We start from the raw sequence: 24,520 nt of genomic DNA, 5'->3' as shown, positions 1-24,520 counted from the left end.
GGCACTTGGCCATATCTAAGAGATATAACACATAATAAAGTCCTGTACCCAAAGGATCTTAGCATCAAACAAGAGACAGATAGCTAAATGCAAAAAACAACACCACACCAAGACAGCGCCTCTTACGCTCTGTTAACTTTGAGATCCAGGGATCTCCAGTGCCTTCCTGTCTCGCCTGCACCATCACTCCTGCCAGAGAGAAGGGGTCAAATAGCAGCCAGCAGGCTCCAGCCACAAGTTCTCTTTCCTCCTCCTCCCATGCAAGAGCTGACCCCAAGTCCTCATTTACCCCTCCAGGAAGAGAACACAAGGCAACTGGCAGAAAGTGCTTTCTTTGCTCTGACTCATTTATATGTGTTTAGTCATTTTGCCCTGCCTACGTCCAAGAGGGTTGATAATATGGGTTGATAGATCATACTGACAGATAATATGGCTTTCAAGATGGAAACATAAAATAAAAACTCATGCAATGGGAAAAATAAGCAAGAATCTGAAATCCTAAGCCAGTAGTTTTCAAACTGTAGTGCACCTACGAATAACCCGTGTTCTGTCTAAAATGCAGATTTTCAGGCCCGGGGGCCAAGAAATCTACATCAGTAGATCTGGGGTGAGGTCCAGATGTACAGCATTCTAACGATTCTGATGCTAGTGGCCTAAGGAGAGCCCTCTCGAATTCCACTGCCATTGGCTAAAATAGTTATTATATAATCAAAGTGGCGGGTGTGCAGGAGGCAGCCAATCGATGATTCTCTCTCGTCATTGATGTTTCTCCCTCTCTCTCCCTCTCTCTTCCTCTCTCTGAAATCAATTTAAAAAAAAAACATTAAAAAAAGAATTGATCCAGTGTTTCAGTTATTATATAAATTGTAGCAGGTTAAATTGGAAAAAAACCATCTCTACTTTGAGGCTTGTTCAGTTCATCCATGCATCCACCCCTGCACTCATCCATCCACCCACCCACCCATCAATGCATCCACCCATCCATCCATCCACCCGCCCGCCCACCCACCCATCCATCCATCCATCCACCCACCCACCCACCCATCCATCCATCCATCCATCCACCCACCCATCCATGCATCCACCCATCCATCCATCCATCCATCCGCCCACCCACCCACCCATCCATCCATCCATCCATCCACCCACCCACCCATCCATCCATCCATCCATCCACCCGCCCACCTATCCATCCATCCACCCATCCACCCACCCATCCATCCATCCATCCATCCATCCGCCCGCTCACCCACCCACCCATCCATCCATCCATCTGCCCACGCATCCACCCAGTACATACAAAGTTCTCACTCTGTGCCACGCACTGTGATAAATCCTTGGGATAGAAAATTGAGTGAAGCATCACCCCAGCCCAAGGAGCTCAAAGTCTACAGGAGAAGATAGATAAGTAAGACAAGTATTTTAATTCAATGTGATAAGTGTTTAGAAAGAAGATCTCGCATTAGGTGTGCAAACACACACGTTTTTGTTATTAAACTATTTAATTAGTATACTATTAAAATACATAACAATATTAAAATATGTCATTATAAAATTGTAACATTAAAATATATTAGTGAAATATATTGGATGCAAAAGATCTTATTAAATTATTTCTTCAAGTAAAAGAAGATAAATTTGAAGGAACCATAAGGGGAAAGTCTGAAAACTGTCGCCCTCTCAGATAGTCTGTGTAGGTTTGACACAATTTCCATCACCACCATGACACAAAAGACGTTTTTGGACACTCCCCACCACAGCTGATTCTCAATCACTCCCTTCCATTGTACTCAGTTAGCAGCTGCATGCTGATGACGCCAGAGCAGTATTTCCCTGTCTGATTTCTCTGACAAGCTTTAAAGATGTATTTACAACTACCAACCATACTTCTCAGCCAGGATATATCGCATCCATTTCATAACTTATGTCCCCCGAATGGAACTTTTTTCTGGTTGCTCTCAAAATTCAATTTCTTACTCTCTTTAATGGTCTCACTGTCCATTCACATTCACAATCCAAAAACTGCGTGTCCTTATGTCTAACCCTCTGCTAGCCATCAGCCTCCATAGCCAGCTGGCTAACACATTCATATGTCCACCTTAGAAATATCTCTAATTCAGAGTCTCTCCATTCTTACCGATACTATCTCAGTTCAAGTTCTCATCATCTCTACCTAGATTAATGCAGCTCTCTTGTAACCAGTCTCCCTACATCTTAATTCTTCCAAGGCCACAAAGTTAGCTTGCCCAAATTCATATCTGTTTCCCTCCCTCCCTCCCTCCCTTTTTCCCTTCCTCCTTTCCCTTTCTACCTATACCTCCTTGAACACTTCTGTTGCTTTCCCATTGCCAATAGAATAAAGTGTAAACACTTCATACATAGTACACAGGGTTTTCCTAACTAGCTTTAAGCAACTCTCCAGGATCTCTCACTACTCTCTACAGATGTATCCACATAGTAGTTACAGTTAACTAGAGGCCCAGTGCACAAATTCATGCACCAGTGGGGTCCCTCGTCCTGACCTGCAGGATCGGGCCACAACCAGCTCTCCAACATCTTCCGAGGGGTCCTGGATTGGGAGAGGGTGTAGGCCAGGCCAAGAGACCCCACGGTGCACAATTGGGGGCTGAGGAGGGACGGGGAGGGCTCCAGGGTGTTTCCAGCCTGTCTCACTCAGTCCCAATTGGCCGGACCACAGCAGCAAGCTAACCTACTGGTCGGAGTGTCTGCCCCTGGTGGTCAGTGCACATCATAGTGAGAGGTTGAGCGGCCTTAGCATATCATTAGCATATTATGCTTTGATTGGTTGAACGGATGACCTGACGACCGGACACTTAGCATATTAGGCTTTTATTGTATAGGATTCTTTAATGGTCCCTAAAGACTCATGATTTTGCACATTATCTGCCATCTGTTTGGATACCCTTTCTTACATCCCCTCCTAGAATATTTATATTTCAAACGTGGCTAAGAGGTGACTTCCTCTATGATTTCCTTCTTTTTTCCCTCAGCATAACCATTCTTTCTATTCCATTGGTAATTCCTACAGACATCTTGAATTCTGCTCTTATTACACTGCAATGTAACTTTCTTTTCATATGTCTGGTTAGTCTACTAGATGTAAAGTTCTTGAGTTGAGAATTAGTGCCTTAATCATGTATTTGTTTTGCCAGTGACACAGTTGAAGAGAGAATTAGGCATGGAAGATATACATCTGAAGAAATTGCCCCAAATGCACTATATAGAGATAGAAGCTAGAGAAATAAGGAGGAAGAAGTTGAAATACAGAAGATAGAATGAGAAATTCCAACATGCATCATTCTGGATTCTGAATCATGAAAATGAGAGAGAGAGAGAGAGAGAGAGAGAGAGAGAGAGAGAGAGAGAGAGAGAGAGATCACTCCAATGTTGACAATTTTCCAGAATTGAAGAGAAACACAAATCCTTTGATTCATGAAACAATGATTGCAAGCAGAATAAATAAAAACAAATCCATATATAAACATAGCATGATGAGTCAACAAAAAAGAAAGGGAAAAATCTTAGAAACAACCCAAGGGGAAAAGATTACCTACAAATGAGAAATAAACTAAAGATACACTTTCCAATACTAAGACAGAAGACAGTACATTGCTAACTTCAATGTACTGAAAGAAATAACAATCAGTACAGAATATTCCAAATCCAGCTCAATGATTATTGAAAAGGGAGGGCAGCATAAGAATACTTTTGGGGGGAAAAACTGGGAGAATGCATCCAATGCATATCTACTAAAAAAAAATGAACAAAAAGCCTACTTTAGAAAAGAAGGAATTTGAATCTAGAAGGACCAAGATTAAGGAAATGAAAGAAAGTATATTTGCCAGTAAATATTTAATTCAAAAAGATCATTCTAGAAAAATTGTTTTTAAGCAGGAATGTTTTTGTGTCTTGGGGAACATCTGGCCATGGCTGGAGATATTTCCGGTTGTTACAACTGGGCAGGAGGCATTAGCATCTACTGGACAGAGGCCTGAAATGCTAATACCCTGCAATGCACGTGACATGGCGCCTGCCTCATTGTCCCATGTTCATCATTCGTTTTTAATGCTGCTTCCTCCCTTTGGTTTTCTCTTCCTATGGGTCATACCTTGGCCTTGCAGTTGACCCTGCCTGCATGGCATTCCCAGGGCTCTGCTCTCTCCCCTGGGGCTGTTCTTAATAAAGCATGTCCTTAGCACTTTCGATTTTCCCTTTTTCAGGTTTCATCACATCCTTTAATCTCCCTATATTGCATCTCCTGCCGTACCTAGGCTTTTTCTCTTCTAAGCTGACACCAGTTTCTCAACCTCGGCTCTGTTAACATTTCGGGCTGAGTAATATTTTGCTGTGGGGGCTGTTCTGTGTCGCAGCATCTCTGACTTCTACCCAAATGAATGCCAGTTGTGAGGAGCAAAAGTATCTCTAGACCAATGTCCAGGGTTGAGAGGATCATCCCCAGTTGAAAACCACTTATCAAGATCAACCAAGTCTGGTCCTATTCCCTGGAGCTCGATAGTGGGAGTAATCTGGTAGTCTAATCATTGAGAATGGGCCTGTGGGTTATAGTGAGTTTTACCCTATTTTAACAAGGATCTTTTGCAAACTGTGCCCTAATCAAAATCCTGGAATGAATTTCTTCAGAGAGATTTTTTTTTTCTCTCCCTGATGACCCAGGTGACACCTTTGATACTTACTTGCCAGTCCCCAGGCTACAGTCCTCTGAAATTCTGTTATAAACAGGAATGCCTCCATTTGTGCTCCAGAACAGTGGTAACCTTCCCACATCTCCATACACAGCAATGAGTGAGAACTCATCCCTATTGCCTTGTGCCCTCCTTCCCCAGTCTCCTCTCTCACCACTTTCCCCCTAGTGGTCTGGTAGAGTAGAGTTTTAGAAAGAGATCCTTAATGAATTGCAAACATTTCCTTGGGATTTTAAATATGTTCCTCATTTGTGAAAGGGAAGGGAGATGTGAAATGACTGTTCTCTACTCCAAATCAGTGGTCATTTCCCAAGAATCCAGGTTTCACCTGTGTACCAATAGACTAAGCACAGCACTGTGTCTTGTCATGGGGCGGGCTATGTTCATTTGCCTTTCCTCCTGACTTTGTTGTCAGGTGGTGCTTACTGGTGCTTCTCTACGTGCGAGCTCTGAAAACTTGAGATGCGATGCACTGTGGTGATGCCATCCATTGGCCTGAGGTGTGGAGGACCTTCGAAGAGGTGCCCATTTAATAGCACTAATTTCTTTCAACAAATTGAGATCAAATACATTCAGAATGGATGCCAAAGGAAGCAGGGAGGTTTTACATTTCAGAGGTCGGGTGCCACAAAAAGTGACCCTGCAACTTGAGCTACTGATGTGGCCAGGAGATGCGAGTAATCTGACCTGGCTGGGAGATGGCGTGCTCCCATTTAGGAACGCTCACAGATGCTCACTGACTAGTCCCCATGTGCATACCATGTTCCCAACCAGTCTAAAGCTGAAATGTCTATCTATGCATGAACCTTTTGTGCTTTTGGCTGGCCTACTGCTGCGGGAGCAGCTACTGGTGGCCAGTGTGCTCCACTCTCAGGTCACGTTGGTCCAGGAACTTCAGTACAGTTGTGGGGGCTTTTGGGAACTGGCCTTGACTTCTACTGTGATTTGTAATCCCATTTCTTCCATTCATTCATTAATCCATCCCTCCTGTAGTGAGCACATACCCAGGCTTGGTGCTACATCCTGGCAATAAAACAAGAATACACACTCCTTAGTCACTTGCTTTCTGGATTCTAAACAAAAGGCCCAGCACACTTGGTCCCTAAATGGAAGACCTCCTGTTCCCCATGTCAAGGAGAAGCAGCGGGGATTGGGGCCATGTTTGGTTAAGAGAGGCCTCTAGGGAGACACAATACGTTCAGCCACAGGCTACTGCTAAACTGTGGAAACCCTCCTGACACCCATGGGAGGCTGCGGTCATTGCCAGGTGATCATTTTTGTTGCTCTGCTTCCTCAGGGCATCATGCAATCACACCTGTGTTCCGGAAGGAATAGAACTGATTATGTATAAAGTGATTATGTGTGCTATTGGTCACCCCGTTAGTGAGGAGGACAAGGAGTGAGTCACTCAGGCACTGCTGGTTCCAGGTGAGCTCATGGTGCTGCATGCTCAGTTATCCTGCCATTGTAGCTGGGAGCGTTTGCAAGAAGAAAGTGTTGTCTGAAAAGGACAAAGCGTAAAGTGAGTGAAAATGTCAGATGGCTTAAGAAATATATAGAAAAGGAATAAAAGTGTTGCAAACCTTCGTTTTGTTAAAACCGGAGGGAGTGAAACACTTTACCGATGTCCCGGGAGAACTGCAAAGTAAACCTCTTATGGAGAAGGACTGTTGGAAAGTCTGGATTTTGAGATGGGCTCTAGGTCATCAAGTCCCAGCTCTACAACTGGTTTGCCAGCGAAGCTTAGACAAACCTAAGTTCCTGTCTGATGCTCCCCACTGAATTGTACTTTAGGCTGCCTTTGGGTACCATTTTAAATATGTATATAATTTTTTTAAATTAATTTCAGAGAGGAATGGAGAGGGAAAGATAGAAACATCAATGATGAGAGAGAATAATTGATCAGCTGCCTCCTGCACCCACCCCCCTACATGGGGGATTGAGCCCACAATCTAGGCATGTGCCCTGATCAGGAACAGAACTGTGACCTCCTGGTTTTTAGGTTGACACTCAACCACTGAGCCACCCCAGCTGGGCACACATGAACTTCTTAGTCACAGTGGGTGGAATGAAGGTGATGGAGAGGACAAATTCTTTGAAACCCATGGAAAAAGTTATGACTCGACCTTGTGCCGTTTACATGTATTTCTGCCCTCATTCGACTGCATTGTAATTTACTTGCTTACATATCCAGCTCTGTTAGGTCTCTGAGTGCTCCTGGGTCAGGAACTCTGTCTTAGTTCTGTTTTTTGTTTTTGTTGTGTTTTGTTTTTGTTTTTTTTTCCAATGTATTTTTAGCCCAGGGCCTGTGCATTCTAGGACCTCAATGTCTTTGTTGAATCAAATTGTTTTATTTGGTTTGTTGTATCTTTGAGTTGTAAATGCCATACTTTCATGTTAATTATTTTATAAATGCAGAAGATACTTTATTTTTCTATAACTTAAAATGCTACAATTTCCTAATTTCCCCATAGTGAGCTCACAACATACTCAGTGCAATTCTGTTTTTATAAAATCTGAAACAGACTTTGACTCCCTTAACTCTGAGTAACCGATATTAAAAATGCCGTGTCATGAATCTCTGTGCTGTGATAGCATTGAATGTGTGGGAAACCATCTGTTTAGGTCGCTATTTATGATGCATCAAATGCTTCTCTGAAACCTGAAAACAATGAAAATACAAAGACAAAAAATCTACTCACAGTCATTTTAAACCTACAAGATTCCATGCTTTCCTAAAGAAAGATTCCTGACATCAAATTTTGGGGTAGCATTCATGAAATTCTATAAAATTATGCATCCCCATCTATGTCACTTCCTTCATCAAGGATACAAGGATGTCCTGAGAGGTACACATTTGCGATTTTAATACAAAAAAAAAGGCACTAGGGATCTAGCAGGCTCCTGCAGTGGACCTGACCTCTTCATAAATAATGCAGAAAGATGAACAGGATATTCGAGCAGATAGAAATGCAACTGTTACTTTGGTGTTATGATCTAACAATGACCGTTCATAGTGTGGCCATCTTGCTGGAGTGGAAGAGGCCACCTTGGAGTTGCATTCTCACCTCTGCCCTTACCAGCTGTTCTCCATCGGCAGTGCCTTAGCGTCTCTGAGCCTGGTTTCTCTATTTGTGACATGAGGCTGTTAGAAATTTGCACACAGGTGATCGTGGTATTTAAATGAATGTGAAACATCTTGATATGAACTATGAAGGGATATCCTATCTAATAAAAGAGAAACACGGTAATTGGCGTATGACCGCTACCCTTCCCATTGGCTAATCAGGGCGATATGCAAATTAACTGTCAGCCAAGATGGCGGCCGGCAGCCAGGCAGCTTGAAACTAACATGAGGCTTGCTTGCTTCAGTGACAGAGGAAACCAACGTTCCCCGCCTGCCTTGCAGGCCACTGAGCCTGCAGTTTAAGAAACATTGTAACAAATATAGAAGCTAAAAAAAAAACCCAGAAACCAGCTTTCAGCGAGCTGGGATCTCAGAGCTGGAGTCAGAGCTGGAGTTATACATTGTTCCGATTACCTACTTTCAGCAGCGGAGGCCTAAGAGCTGGAGCCTCAGAGCTAAAGCTGGCCCAGAATTAAAAAAAGAAAAAAAGAAAAAAAGGAGCGGTTGGGAGCTTCCGTCACCCGCCAGCCTGAAAACAGCCCTCAGCCCCTCACCCAGACTGGCCAGGCACCCCAGTGGGGACCCCCACCCTGAAGGGTGTGTGACCAGCTGCAAACAGCCATCATCCCCTCACCCAGGCTGGTCAAGCACCCCAGTGGGGACCCCCACCCTGAATGGTGTGTGACCAGCTGCAAACAGCCATCATCCCCTCACCCAGGCTGGCCAGGCACCCCAGTGGGGACCCCCACCCTGATCCAGGACACCCTTCAGGGCAAGCCAGCCGGCCCCACCCATGCACCAGGCCTCTACCCTATATAGTAAAAGGGTAATATGACTCCCAGCATGGGGATCAGCGGAGCCAAGAGGCCTCCCAGGACCGGGATCAGCGTGACAGGGGGCAGCGCCCAAACCCCCTGATCGCCCTGCAGCTCTGTGTGTGACAGGGGGCGGGGCCACAACCTCCCTATCCGCCCTGCTCTGTTTGTGACAGGGGAAGGCGCCCCAACCTCCTGATCAGCCCTGCTCTGTGCCTGATACAGGGGAGCTCCCCAACCTCTGATCGCCCTGCGGCTCTGTGTGTGACAAGTTGCGGCGCCCCAACCCGCCCCCCCCCCCAACGGGCCCTGCTCTGTGTGTGACAGGGTAGAGTCATAACCTCCCCATCGGCCCTGCCCTGAGTGTGAGAGTGGCGGCATCCCAACACCCTGATCCGCCCTGCTCTGTGTGTGACAGGGGGCGGCGCCCCAACTCCCCTATCGGCCCTACTCTCTGAGTGACGGGGGGAGCTCCTCAACCCCCTGATGGGCCCTGCTCTGTACGTGACAGGGGGGAGCCCCCCAACCCCCTGATGGGCCCTGCTCTGTGCATGACAGGGGGGAGCTCCCCAACCCCCTGATCGACCCTGCTCTGTGCGTGACAGGGTAAGGAGCCCCAACCCCCCTGATGGGCCCTGCTCTGTGTGTGACAGGGGGCAGCGCCCCAACCCCCGGATTGGCCCTGCTCTGTGCATTACAGGGGGTGGCGCCGCAACCTCCCCATCGACCCTGCCTTGAGTGTGACAGGGAGCGGTGCCCCAACCCCCCAATCGGACCTACCCTGAGCGTGACTGAGGGTGGCATCGCAACCTCCCGATCCGCCCTGCTCTGTGCATGACAGGGGAAGGCGCCCCAACACCCCAATCAGCCCTGCTCTGAGCCCGACCAGGGGCTGCACCTAGGGATTGGGCCTGCCCTCTGCCACCCGGGAGCAGGCCTGAGCCAGCAGGGCGTTATCTCCCGAGGGGTCCCAGACTGCGAGAGGGCACAGGCCAGGCTGAGGGACCCCCTCTTCCCCCCGAGTGCACAAATTTTTGTGCACCAGGCCTCTAGTACAAATATAAAGAATTAAGCTAGAAGGGAAGGTCATTTGTATTGTAGGTTACTCCTAGGCAATCTTTGTCCGTTCTTTGGACATAATTAAGTCCAGATTCATCCTATATAATAAAAGCCTAGTATGCAAATCAACCAAATGGCGGAATGGCCAGTGGAAGGACCGGTCTCTATGAAATGCACTGACCACCAGGGGGCAGACACTCAATGCAGGAGCTGCCCCCAACCTGCAGGCCCCAGACAAGCCAAGGCGGTGCCAGCAGGACCCCCCCACCCCCCCCACCCCATAGCTCCGCCGGTCGCCCCACAGGTCAGCCCTGATCACCAGCCAGACCTAGGGACCCTACCTGTGCACAAATTTCGTGCACCGGGCCTCTAGTTTTAGAATAATACATGTTCACCCACATGTCTAATATGACGCCTTTGCTGTCCACCCCAAAGTTCTGTGTTAGGGCTCTGTTAAATCACTTGGACTGAAACACTTACCATGAAAGCTCTCTCTGGTGGAGGCTTAGGAGCCAGAGGCAGAATTATAAATTGGTTGTAAGATATTGGCTTAACACCTATTTCCAGGAGCAGAATGAATTTAGAATTTTATTGCATACTACTTGACGTATTTCCACACATTTTTTTTCCCAATCAGATTATTTAAACTTTCAGGAGATAGCATGTACAAGTTTCAAGTAATTCAACTTAGAGACTGTTTATTATGTAGATTGTAATAAAAACACATTATATTACTTTGAGGATTTATAAAATGTTTGTCTTTCTGAATATAGGGGTGGTTTATAATATGATTCCATACTAGTGGCCCGGTGCACAGATTCATGCACATTAAAAGGAAATTAATTAGAAGGTGGCCAGCGGGGCGGGACTGGGTGAGATGGGCCAGACACCCCCTGGAGCCAACTTCCATGATCCCTCCCCAGCATCTGCAGAGTAAGCAGGGTCCCTCCAGCAGGTGGGGTCCTTTGGCCTGGCCTGTGGGGATCAGGCCAAAACTGGCTCTCCGACATCCCCCGAGGGGTCCCGGAGTGCAAGAGCACACTCTGCAAAGTTGTTGCCGTACAGGGTGTGGAACGCAAACACAAGTGTGCAGTAAACCAAATTCCGAGCCAAGAGTGCCCCAGCAACAACATAACCCACAGCCGAAGATGGAATCATGTGGACCCGCAAGGAATCGGGCTCTCTCCTCTCTGGTTTCAGGGTGCATCACCTGAGAACCGCAGCTGCCAAGTCACTACAGCTTGGCGCTCCTGAGTTGAGCGTCTGCCCCCTGGTGGTCAGTGCTCATCACAGCGACCAGTTGGATGGTCAGAAACTTAGCATATTAGCCATGGAGATAGATATATATATATATATATATCCTTTTTGCTTCAGTTACTAGGAAATTCAAGCTCTACTTCTTTTAAAAAAAATGTTTTTATTGATTTTTGAGAGAGAAGAAGAGAGAAGGATAGCGATAGAAACATCTATGAGAGAGAAACATAAATCAGCTGCCTCTTGCATGCCCCCTACTGGGGATTGAGCCTGAAACCCCAGGCATGTGCCCTGACCAGGAGTCGAATGGTGACCTCCTGATTCATGGGTCAATGCTCAACCACTGCACCACACTGGCCAGGCTGAATAAATTCTTTTTTTAAAGAATAGTTTATTGATTTTTAGAGAGAGAGGAAGGGAGGAGAGAGAAACATCGATCAGCTGCCTCCTGCATGCCCCCTACTGGGAATCAAGCCCATAACCCAGGCATGTGCCCTGACTGGGAATTGAACCAGCAACTTCTCAGTGCACAGAACAACACAACCAACTGAGCCACACTGGCTAGGGCTGGATGAATTCTTAAACATAAGAAAACTCAAACAATCAATAAATAATAGTATAGCTATTTTGTGCCTACAAGTTGTCAGCTCCTCCACATCAGACCTGCAGTTTATGCAGAAGAAAGAAAGCTTAGAAATATGAAGGGATGTATGTCTAGCAAAGTCTGGAATTCATAGGACATTCTGATACACTTGCACTGACTTATCTCACTTTAGTATTTTGAAATACTAAAATTAACTTTATGTTTCAAAAAGCAAAAAGAAATGAAACTGGAAACTTTCACACAAAAATACATATTCAAATCCATAATTCCTGTAAGAAATCAAATAAATTTAATAATTGACCTACATATAATCATAGTTGAAATGTACAGAAACTATACTGGCATCTAAAATTTTCTATAATAAAATACCACATGCTTGGGTAATGCCATCCTTAAATATTCAGGCTCACTTTGCAAGTATACGAATAATAATATAACACCAGTTGCTTAGGAAAATTCAATATTTTATTGCCAATGGAATGTCACAAGGAACGAAGAGAATTATGGGCTTTTAATTTGTTTTTGAAAACCTACAAGTTAAAAAATAGAAGCCTCTTCCAAAAGTCACAGTACAGTGTTCTATGCAAATAAAAAAAAAAGCCAACTGCAAGGGAAAGGTGGTGAAATGTTAATCTGACAGCTGCCATTTCACACACTTCTTTGTCAGGAAATGTCATAACCTTTCAGCAACCTCGGCCAAAGGCAGCACTTTATTTCTCCAACTTCAGATTTCACGAAACTTTTAAAGTAAGCAGAGTCAGGTTTCCTTCGCAATTACATCAAAACCCAGGAGATTGCAAACCTTCATTTGGAAAAATGGTCACACCCTCCATCATGATATTTCTGCTCTCAGACTAACCCTCAACAAGGACAACCAGAAAGATGGTTAGTTTTGCCAAGACAGGGCTGATGGTAAGCCAATGTCCCTCAGTGCTCTACAGTATCAATCTCTTGGATTTCCATCTAGCCATCTAACCAGACACTGTGGAAGGAGTCCCCCCAAGGTGTGAATAGGAACCTCAAGAATCAAAATCCCAGGTTGGGATGAAGCATGCAGACTGCTGAAACTCACTCTGTGCCATGGACACAGCATCCCCTGGGAGCAAGCCCAGGAATCTTCATTGTTAACAAGTTCAATGGGAGTCGGCAATCTGCTGCTTTCCAGATTGCTCTTGGTAATCTAAAACTTCTGCAACATCACTGGCTCACCCCTAGATGGCAGCATCTGTGAATTATTGAGGGGTATTGCAATGCTGAGGGTCAACGTTCAGAGACTGATCTCCAGAACAGGAATTACACAATGGACTTGGCTGACTACACCGTTATCTCTAAGTGAAAGCAACATGAATGGGATTAGTGTTCTTATAAAAGAGACCCCACAGAGATCCCTCACCACTCCTGCCGTGGGAGGACACAGTGAGAAGTCTGAAACCCAGAAGAAGGCCCTCATTCCACTGTGTCGGCACCCTGACCTCCAACTTGCAGCCTCCAGAACTGTGAGAAAGATGAAAAAATGGCCGAATGGATTTGACATAATTTAAATCTCCAGCTCAGACTTTTTATTATAAACATGATCAACTGCCTATCCTTGCATAGAGAGGTAAAACTTTCTGTAACTCATTTAAACTATAATGCAAGTTATAAATTTGTTGCTGTTGTTAATCCTCATCCAAGGATATTTTCCCCCACTGAGTTTTAGAGAGAGTGGAAGGAATGGGGGGGGGGGGGGAGAATGAGAGAGAGAAAAATGGATGTGAGAGAGACACATCGATAGGTTGTCTCCCGCACATTCCCTGACTGGTGCTGGGGATTGAATCCACACTCAGGTACATGTCCTGAACCTGGAGTTGAACCCAGCACCCTTTGGTGCATGGGCCAATGTTTCAACCACTGAACAACGCTGGCCAGGGCATAAATTATAAAATGTAAGGCAAGCTGTTATAAGCAGTTTTCTTGCCCTGGGTGTTTAAGTCATAACTCCCAAGGATCACACAGAGCAGCGGTCAGCAAAGATTATCTGCAAAGGCCCAGATAGTATATATTTTAGTTTTTCCAGCCCAGATGGCCTGTGTCACCATTCACCTCTGCTGTTGTCACATGAAAGCAACCATAGACAACACATAAATATATAAATGAATGTGGTGGTGTTACAATAAAATTTCATATGTGTATACTAAACTTTGACTTTCATACCTTTCAGGTGTCTCAAAATATTATTACTCTCTCAATTTTTTCCACTGTATGATCTGAATGTTTGTGTCCTTCCCAAAATTCCTATGTTGGAACCCTAATGCCTGATGTGAAGGTATTAGAAAGCAGGGCCCTTGGGAGATGCTTAGGCCATGAGGGTGGTGCCCTCATGAATGGGATTAGTGTTCTTATAAAAGAGACCCCACAGAGATCCCTCACCACTCCTGCCGTGGGAGGACACAGTGAGAAGTCTGAAACCCAGAAGAAGGCCCTCGTTCCGCTGTGTCAGCACCCTGACCTCCAACTTGCAGCCTCCAGAACTGTGAGAGATAAACTATCCAGTCTGCAGTATTTTGTTATAGCAACCTGTATAGATGGAGACACCAATCATTTCCAAAAAGTAAAAACTATTCTTACTTCTTGGGATAAACTAAGCAGGCTGGATGTGCAGACCCCTGCCATGGATCAGATTGATGGAGCAGCATGAATTGGTAGTAACTAAGGTATTCAAAAATGACTTTTGGAGGACTTTTTCTAATACAACTGTTTAATACAAGATAGATGCCTTGTCACTAAATAGAGGATTACAGAAATTAAACAAGCCAACCCAAAGTCAAGTGACAAATCTTGGGATTCTGAATCAGGGTTGATCTCTGCCATTTTACCAAACAGAACGAGGTCAAATATAGACTTAGGTCAAATATTTATGTAAACATCCAACATTCCTCCTGTCACAGCCAAGTATTCATATGGGAGTTGGGGGGTACAGGGAGAAATGTGGGAGTCTGTAACACCACACAAGCAGAAACACAGATGCAATCTGGTCAGCAGGCAAATGAGAGGACCTTGAATACACTGAGTCCTGAATCTCCAACAGGAAGCCAATTCTCCTTACCTGTCGTGTCTTGACTCAGGGTTTCCTGGCTGCTGCTGCTGTAAGAAGGCACTGGAGTGATGGACAGTGAAGCTGGGCAAGACAGAGGCGTGGCCAGCTCAGTCTTGCGCGTGAGGGACTGGTGATACACGGGGATGCCTGCATCTTTGGAGATGAAGAGAGGCAGATCTGATGGGATGGTAGGTCTGCCTTGGGCATATGGATTTTTCCAGTGGGTCACCCCAATTGCAACAGGCCCAGAAACGTCATAACCTGGAGAGACAAAACACATTAGGTCAGAAGCAGCAATGGAAGCCTCACACTGTGGTGGTTTTTATATTTCCCATCCGTCTTATCTGTGAGTCAAATCAAACAGCACTTGAGATAAGGATGCATGTTACTTTACAAATACACAGGTTAAAATCATCACACTTGATGGATCTTGTTCACTTATTCAACATATATTTATTAAGCACATACTATGTGCTAGCTGCCCAGGATGTTCCCTCAAGGAGCTCAAAGGAGATTAAGCTCTAATAAAGGAGATTAAGACTTATCAATACCTGAAGTCTTACTATGTGCTAGACACTTCTCACAAGTGATTCTAATCCTTACAGCAATTGGTCAAGGGGACTACCTCTCAATATTTAAGTTTTACGGATGAAGAAACTGGATCTTGCCCTAGCCAGTCTGGCTCAGTGGATAGAGTGCTGGCCTGCGGACTGAAGGGTCCCAGGTTCGATTCTGGCCAAGGGCACATGCCCGGGTTGCGGGCTCGATCCCCAATGGGGGCATGCAGGAGGCAGCTGATCAATGATTCTCTCTTATCATTGATGTTTCTATCTCTCTCTCTCCCTCGTCCTTCCTCTCTGAAATCAATAAAGAGATTTATTTTTTTTAAAAAAAGAAAGAAAAAGAAACTGCATCTAAACCTGCCCCAGGTCAAGCAGCCAGTAAGGGCCATAAACAGAACTGGAGTCCAGATCTGCCTGACTCCAAAATCTATGTTTTCTCCCTAAACTGCAAGTAATTTTAGTACAAAGCAAGATTAAAGAGTTTAAAAGTAGGAAATAAATTTCCTTCCAAGATATCAGGGGAGAGAGCCTTCTTAGGTAGAAGAACTAGGTCATGGAGTGGTAGCATGAACTTGACCTTCTAGGCAAAGATTGCAACCTACTGGCCAGATGGACAGATCTGTTCTGCAGATGTGCTTTAGTTCATCCACACTTTCTTAATTTGAAATAAAATTCAAATAAAAATTCACAACAATAAAATTTTAGAGAAAAATCTAGCTTTCTAGCTTCTTAGGAAAAATCTCTTTATATTCACCTATAGATCAAGCAACCCTGGATCCTATCCCCACATGACAACTGTCACCTGGAGTAACCACAGCAGCCACCTTCTGTCGGTGCATGAGTCTTGCCTGAGCAAGGGCTCTGGAGCCTCTGAAAATATTCAGCGAGAACACACATTCTCCGTGTTTGGATCTGCGAGGAGCCAGAGCCGCAGTAGAAGACCGGAGTGAATACCACGGACCCAGGACCAACCAGCCTGAGCGTGTTTGCTGGACTAAACCTCAGATGCAAATTTGTTTGTTTTGTGTGATCAATGCTCTTGGATCTCCCACACCTGCTAGGAGTGAACTGGGCCATAGAAATGAAATTCCAGAATGCTCCCTTTAAATCAATGTCCCATTAAGTTTTTATTCAGAAGCTGAAAACATATTACTTTCAATTTACACCAGAGAATCCTCTTAGAAGAAGGAGAATTACAGGACCATGTTTTCCCTTGCCCGGCTACTTTATTCAGAAACTCAAATCCATCTTTTCTTTTCCCAGGCCCACGCGCCTGGGGATTCATTACTCAGAACAGAGCCCAGTATGAAAGTGTTATCTTTAACATTCCTCAGGAACTCTGGACTCTCCGCAATGTCAGGTTTTATCACTTTTTAAATAAAATCAGAGCTGGTTTCTAGCATATACTTAATTTTTAAAAGGTACTGTTCACATTACTAACAAGCCTTTTTTTTTCAGCTTAGGAAATTACCACATCATTTACTCCAGAAATGGTGTCCATTAGCAAATATTTTAACCAATGTTATTGATACAAATGAGCTATAGTAAGATCCATATAATTGTTGGAATATAAACAGACCAGCCTAAATGTAAAAGTGGCAATGAGGTCAAAGTATTTTGCGAGGATAACCACCCACCCAGGGGGAATAGCTGGTGTCTAAGTGTCCCAGAGGCAAGTACAGGAATGTCCCATTCTCCCTCACCACCATCCTGTCCCCACTGGGGAGTGCAGTCTTGGCTCTCCTTTGAGTTCTCTCGCCCACTAGACCCAAAATCATAAAGAGAAACATGTAAGGAACGCTCAGAACTGAAGGCTGTCTTGAGAAAGAATGATGTTAATTAACTATAAAGTTCTTAAATCTCCCATACATGGGTAAAATGGGAGTTTACTCCCAGAAAATAAGGACAAAGCTAAGGATCTCCTGGATAAACAGAAAGATTTCAGAACGAGTCATTTTTCTGTTTCTTGAACTTTTTGGCAACTCTGCGTTACGCAGGACGTAGGTTCCCACAGGAAGAACATTAACAGGAAATCCACAAGTGAGCTGTTTTCTTCAATGGAATCCTTCACAAGTATTACACTTCTGTGTGAGATGACTCTTCGTAAAAAGGACCGAAGTGCAGGAGATGAAGGAAAACAAAAGGACCTTTTACAAAAGGACTCCTTGGATGATCCTGCGATCGGTCCTCCCCCAGGACTTGGAGTCTGAGGTTGTTCATTATTTTTCTACTTTTACTATAAATATTGCAAAAATGCTGTGTGCTGAACAGACTGTGGGCATTGAACACTGTCTGATGCCTCTGCAGAATCCACCCGCTCTTATTGATCACAACAGGGTCATATTTTGTTTGGGGATTCATCCCAACCCCATTCAGCCATGTGACTCGGGGCAAGCGGACTCACCCTTACCCCCTGCAACATGGGTCTAAAGATAACCCTTGTCAATGACTGGTTCAAGTAGGAATGGTCATGTGAGGCTATTGGGAAAATAATGCTGATAGACTTGCTCGATGCAGAGTTGCCACAAACCTTCAATTTGTAAAAAAAAAAAACAATATCTGCAAAGTGGTGTAACATGAACTTTTGAAAAGCAGGGACTGCCTGTACTGGTTTACACGTATCCTACACCACCATGGGTGAAATGTGCTTGTGCTTGCCAAAGGCAGACCTAGATTGAAATCTCGGCCATGTTCATTTCTGGCTGGGTGGCAAAGAGCAAGTTTCCTCGTCTGTGAAACGGGGAAGTAGCAGTACCTTCCTCACAGAGTCCTCATTAAGTAAAATGATGTATGTCAAGCACCAAGAGCAGTTGACAAATAGGGAGAAAAAAATGAATGTGGCTGCAATTAGCATCAGCATTTTTTTTTCTTCTAAAGCAGCGGCCAAGGTTCTGGAATCTAGAAAAATTTGAAAGGACGTGGAAGGGAGAGGATGTGTTCCACAAACAGGAAAGTAGCCAGGGTCACTCTTCCCTTTTTGACCAAAATAATATATATTTAAGGTTGAGTCGGAAGGCAGCCGGCAGCCAGGAGAGAGTGTATGGTGAGCACGCAGCGTCCTCCCATCTCCTGGAAAGGTCTCTCGTCAAAAAGGGGAGGGACAGCCCTAACCGGTTTGGCTCAGTGGATAGAGTGTCTGCCTGCAGACTGAAGGGTCGCAGGTTCGATTTCAGTCAAGGGCATGTACCTTGGTTGTGGGCACATCCCCAGTAGGGGGTGTGCAGGAGGCAGCTGATTGATGTTTCTCTCTCATCAATGTTTCTAACTCTCTATCCCTCTTCCTTCCTCTCTGTAAGAAATCAATAAAATGTATTTTTTTTAAAAAAGGGGGGGTGGAGGCACAGAAAACAACGCACCCCAGCTGCAGACTTCATGTTTCTGAGAAGTGAGGGGACAGGGCAGCTGGTACACACAATGTAGCTAGCATTTGATAGCACTGATTTGTTGTTACTGTATGCATACATCTGCATTTCTCATATATTGCATGCACACTTCTCATACACACTTATGGGAAATAATGGACGTTTTCTATTTACCATGGTGATATAAAATTTCCTTTTTAGTTACATTAATATAAATCTTAAAAGATAAGCTAGTTTTAATATAAAGAAAATGACGAAAAGCTGGGCAAACCGGGATTTTTAAAATCTCTCTGAATCACCCTACCTCCGTCCATTTCTATGTACATGCAATAAGGATACACAAGAGGGCGCCCCAGCAAGGTGTGTCCACAAGCAATTGCTCTGATTCTGAAAATAAATGCTCATGATTGCATCTTCCACTCACTCCTTCCTTAGCCTCCAAATTCCCCACTATTCCAGGCAATAATAACTGTCATAAAACAAACAAACAAAAAACACAATTTCTTACCTATGGTGATCTGGCTGACACAACTGTAGTAGCTGCCGGTGGTTGTGGTGGAAAGGTTATAACTCCCACTGCTCACATCTTTGTCTGTTAAGAAAATAAAAGAGAAGGTCACATATTCTGGGAGTCACCATGAGCACCATGTAACTATGTGACTGCTGGTTAATAAGCCAGTTCTCTGTGTCTCATACTCATCCAGCCATCATGCATAGGAGTTGCTAGGCACCAGGCACTGGGACACTTCAACAAACAACCCAGACCACCCACACAGACAATAACAACAGTGATTCAGTATTACTAGAGGCCCGGTGCACGAAAATTCATGCACCTTCAGCTCGGCCTTCACTCTCTCGTAGTCCGGGACCCCTAGGGGGATGTCCACCTGCCGACTTAGGCCCGCTCCCTGGGCCTAAGTTGGACATCCTTAGCGCTGCCGAAGAGGCAAGAGAGGCTTCCGCCACTGCTGCTGCGCTCGCAGCCGTCAGCCTGGCTTGTGGCTGAGCAGAGCTCCCCCTGTGGGAGCACGCAGACCACCAGGGGGCAGCTCCTGTGTTGAGCATCTGCCCCCTGGTGGTCAGTGCATGTCATAGTGACCTGTTGTTCCCGGCCGTTCTACCTTTAGGGTCAATTTGCATACTACCTTTTATTATCCTATCTAATAAAAGAGAAACATGGTAATTAGCGTACGACCACTACCCTTCCCATTGGCTAATCAGGGCAATATGCAAATTAATTGCCAGCCAAGATGACGGCCGGCAGCCAGGCAGCTGGAAGCGAACATGAGGCTTGCTTGCTTCAGTGACAGAGGACTCCAACGTTCCCCGCCTGCCACTGCCGGCCTCTGAGCTGCAACTCTAAGCAACTATGTTACAAATATAGAAGCTAAACAAAACACCAGAAACCTGCTTTAGTCGCCGGGCTTCAGCCAGCAGGATCGCAACACTGTTTCAAATACAGAAGGTAAACAAAAGGCCAGAAACCTGCTTTCAGCAGCGGAGGCCTAAGAGCTGAAGCCAAGCCTCAAAGCTAAAGCTGGCCCAGAATAAAAAAAGAAAAAAAGGAGCGTTTGGGAGCTTCAGTCACCTGCCAGCCTGAAAACAGCCCTCAGCCCCTCACCCAGACTGGCCAGGCACTCCAGTGGGGACCCCCACCCTGAAGGGTGTGTGACCAGCTGCAAACAGCCATCATCCCCTCACCCAGGCTGGCCAGGCACCCCAGTGGGGACCCCCACCCTGATCCAGGACACCCTTCAGGGCAAACCAGCCGGCCCCCACCCATGCACCAGGGCTCTATCCTATATAGTAAAAGGGTAATATGCTTCCCGGCACCGGGATCAGCGTGACAGGGGGCAGCGCCCAAACCCCCTGTTCGCCCTGCGGCTCTGAGTATGACAGGGGGCGGGGCAACAACCTCCCTATCCGCCCTGCACTATTCCTGACAGGGGAAGGCTCCCCAACCCCTTGATCAGCCCTGCTCTGTGCCTGATAGGGGGGAGCTCCCCAACCCCCTGAATGCCCTGCGACTCTGTGTGTGACAGGGTGCGGTGCCCCAACCCCCTGATCGGCCCTGCTCTGTGTGTGACAGGGTGTGGCGCCCCAACCCCCTCCCCCCCCCCCACAGGCCCTGCTCTGTGTGTGACGGGGTAGAGCCATAACCTCCCCATTGGCCCTGCCCTGAGTGTGACAGGGTGCGGTGCCCCAACCCACTAATCGGCCCTGCTCTGTGTGTGACAGGGTGCGGCGCCCCTACCCCCTCCCCGCCCCACGGGCCCTGCTCTGTGTGTGACGGGGTAGAGCCATAACCTCCCCATTGGCCCTGCTCTGTGTGTGACAGGGGCGGTGCCCCAACTCCCCTATGGGCCCTACTCTGTGAGTGACAGGGGGAGCTCCCCAAACCCCTGATCGGCCCTGCTCTGTGCGTGACAGGGGGGAGCTCCCCAACCCCCTGATGGGCCCTGCTCTGTGCGTGACAGGGTACAGAGCCCCAACCCCCGGATTGGCCCTGCTCTGTGAGTGACAGGGGGCAGCGCCCCAACCCCCTGATTGGCCCTGCTCTGTGCGTGACAGGGGGTGGCGCCACAACCTCCCCATCGACCCTGCCTTGAGTGTGACAGGGGGCGGTGCCCCAACCCCCCAATCGGCCCTACCCTGAGCGTGACTGAGGATGGCATCGCAACCTCCCGATCCGCCCTGCTCTGTGCATGATAGGGACGGCACCCCAACTCCCCAATCAGCCATGCTCTGAGCCAGACCAGGGGCTGCACCTAGGGTTTGGGCCTGCCCTCTGCCACCCGGGAGCAGGCCTAAGTGCTGGGAGCCGGTCCATCCTTGCTGTTTCAAGGGACCTGGCATATATGGCATACTGTTCTTAATATGTTTGCTCACCTTCTTGGCACTATGTGTTTTAACCAAGGTCTCTGAGAAAGGTTGTTTCCCCAGGTAGGGATTTTCCCCTGAAGTTAGGGAGGGAATAAAACCTCTTAACTAAGTGCCAGGCGGGTAATTAATCACTTTAACTATGAACAATCATGCTTAAGCTACATAATCTTTACTCCCTGGAATGGAGATAAGAAACACCCTAACCTTTGGAATAGAGATTGATAGGATTGGAATCAACTAGTATAAATACAGATGTAAGAAGACAGAACTAAGAAGACAGAACCTACACAGAACTAGAGACAGAAGAACTTCGCTGGAGAGAACATGGCAAAAGATCCTGGACTGAATCTGACTACAGAAATGGGCAAGAGAACCTGACTAGAACCTGGCTACAGAACCTGGCTGGAGAACCTGGAGAACCTGGCTGGAGAACCTAGCAAGAGAACATGGACACAGAACCTGGCTGGAGATCCTGAACAGAACTTGGCTGGAGACCCTGACAAGAGAACCCGGCTATGATGATCAACTGAACGCTGCCTCTGAGTCTTTCCCTCTTCGCTGACTCCATCCACACCTTTGGGAACCCCTGGACCTGCTGGGGTTGGACCCCGGCACCTAAGCCAGCAGGTCGTTATCTCCCGAGGGGTCCCAGACTGCGAGAGGGCACAGGCCGGGCTGAGGGACCCCCCCTTCCCCCCCCCCTGAGTGCACAAATTTTTGTGCACCGGGCCTCTAGTATAGGAATATAATGGAGGCTGAAGAGCACTGGGGAGAGGAGTTCAGGGTCAGGTGAGAGAATTACCTGATCCAGACTAGAGGTATCAGGTAAGGCTTCCTGGAGGAAGTGACATCTAAACAAAAACCTAAAGATGCACACTATCTGACTAAACATAAGGAGGCTAAATGGAGGAAGAAAATCCAGGCAGAGAGCTATCGTCATGTCTGGAGGCTCAGAGGCCACCGCCACCTTGTGACTTGGCAGCTGAATGCATTAAGAAAAGGAGGGGTGAGCAGTGGTCAGACTACAAAGTGTCTAATAAACCATGTTAACAAGTTTGGATTTTGCCTAGAGAGCAGGATCCCATTTTTATTTCAGAAAGATCACTTTGTGATGGCATGGAGAACAGGAGAGGAGGGCGAGATGAGGGGCAGCAAGACGCCTATGGGGCAGTAAATTGAGAAGCAACAGTGGCAACAGTGGCCAAACCATGAAAGAAGTGAAGTGGAGACAGAGAAGTGGATGTGACTCCCTTCGAGGCTAAAAGGATAGCACACCACAAGGGATTCCTCACTACTGAGAGCAGGAAAGGTTCTGGACAGAGGGGCCAGAGAGTCACAAATCACACATTTACATAACACCTCAGCAAGTTCACCCACATCAGCTCATGCACCAGGTAAAACAGGGCAGACCCCACCACACCTGAGATGGAAAGGCTGAAACTCTGGCGCTGAGGGCCTCGTCCAGGTCACACACTACATCACATGGCAGAACCGCGCTCAAATGGAGACAAGAACTGCTTCAACTGTTTCTGAAACATGGCAGGGCATAAATACCTTCTTCTGCAATATCCAGATAATCCATAAGATCATCTAATATAAAACACTACAGGTTAAAGACAAAGAACCATTACAGTAATGGTTGCAAAACTGGCCTGAAGGAAATAAATATTTTATGTTCTGTGATACTAGAAAAACTGTGACACTCTGATCTACAATGGTGAAAATTGTACGTCTGAGGGGGAAATAATAATGACAAAAAATTGGTCACATGCACTCAAAGAGAAAGCATTTCTGGAAATGTAGAGATTCAATTTTAAAGGGAGAGTGATGTGGGTTGGTAGAGAAGATGGTTTCACGGGTGAACATTCTGAGGAGGAAAGAATTGGAGCCCCTGGTCAGAGAAGGCAGGACCTGGGAGTCATCGGCAGGGGCGTCTGTATGTGCTCACGCTGGAAGGGAGTTGGAAAGTATCGGAAAAAGCAGATGGGGAGCCAGAGGGCAGAAAACCAGCAATGCCCCTCCCTGGTCACATCAAGGCCACTGCAGGTCCACAAACAGGGAGGTAACATGCGAAAGAATACTTTTAAGCTATTTGAACCTGGGAAAAATAACTCTAGCAAATGCATGTGGCCCACTCCTCCTCTAAGAACTATTCCCAGTCCACCTCCACTTCCTGGGGTGTTTCCTGAGTATGAGTCCCCCCTCACCCCCGCCCCCCCCCCCCACCCACCGCAGCGCTGAGCAGGTGAGGTTGCACAGGCAGGCCTCGGAGATACGGCGGGTTCGGTTCCAAACCACAGCAATAAAGCAAATAGCACAAGAAAGCAAGTCACACAAACTTTTTGGCTTCCCAGTGCATAGAATAGCTATGTTTATAGTATACTATAGTCTATGACGTGTGCAATACCATTATGTCTAAAAATAAATGTGCATCCCTTACTTTAAAAGTATTTTATCACTAAAAAATGATAACCGTCATCTGAAGCTGTTGGAAAATAATGCTGATAGACTTGCTCAATGCAGAGTTGCTACAAACCTTCAATTTGCAAAAAATGCAAAATCTGCAAAGTGGTGTAACATGAACTTATGAAAAGCAGGGACTGCCTGTACTGGTTTGCATGTACCCAAACCATGTGCTTGTCAAGGGCAGACTCAGGTGTTAGCGTTGTCATTTAACACTGTCCCTGGCATAAGGCAAATCCTCAACACATGTTCATTGGTTTAAAAAAAAAAAAAAAAAAAAGTAAAGAATAAACAAATAGCCATTCCTTCTTCCTACTAGTTATCATTTCAATAGAGGATGCTGGGCTGGGAGGCAGGAGACCTGGGTTTGAAGCCTACTTCTGCTGCATATAAACTCTTTGAACTTGGCCGAACGCCAATTTGCTTTTATGAAAGACATACATTGGTACCTGTTTTCTCTAACCAAAAGAAACACAAAGAGGATTTTTGTTGTTAAATGAATGGTCATTGTTTCTTCACTTTTCTCCATTTTGCTTTTTCCTCCTGAAAATGGTGACAATAATGCTTATCTCACTTTTTTGGGGGGTGGG

The sequence above is a fragment of the Myotis myotis genome, unplaced genomic scaffold (genome assembly GCF_014108235.1).
Source record: "Myotis myotis isolate mMyoMyo1 unplaced genomic scaffold, mMyoMyo1.p scaffold_m19_p_3, whole genome shotgun sequence".
NCBI classification, from domain to species: domain Eukaryota; kingdom Metazoa; phylum Chordata; class Mammalia; order Chiroptera; family Vespertilionidae; genus Myotis; species Myotis myotis.
This window is presented reverse-complemented; position numbering follows the sequence as displayed.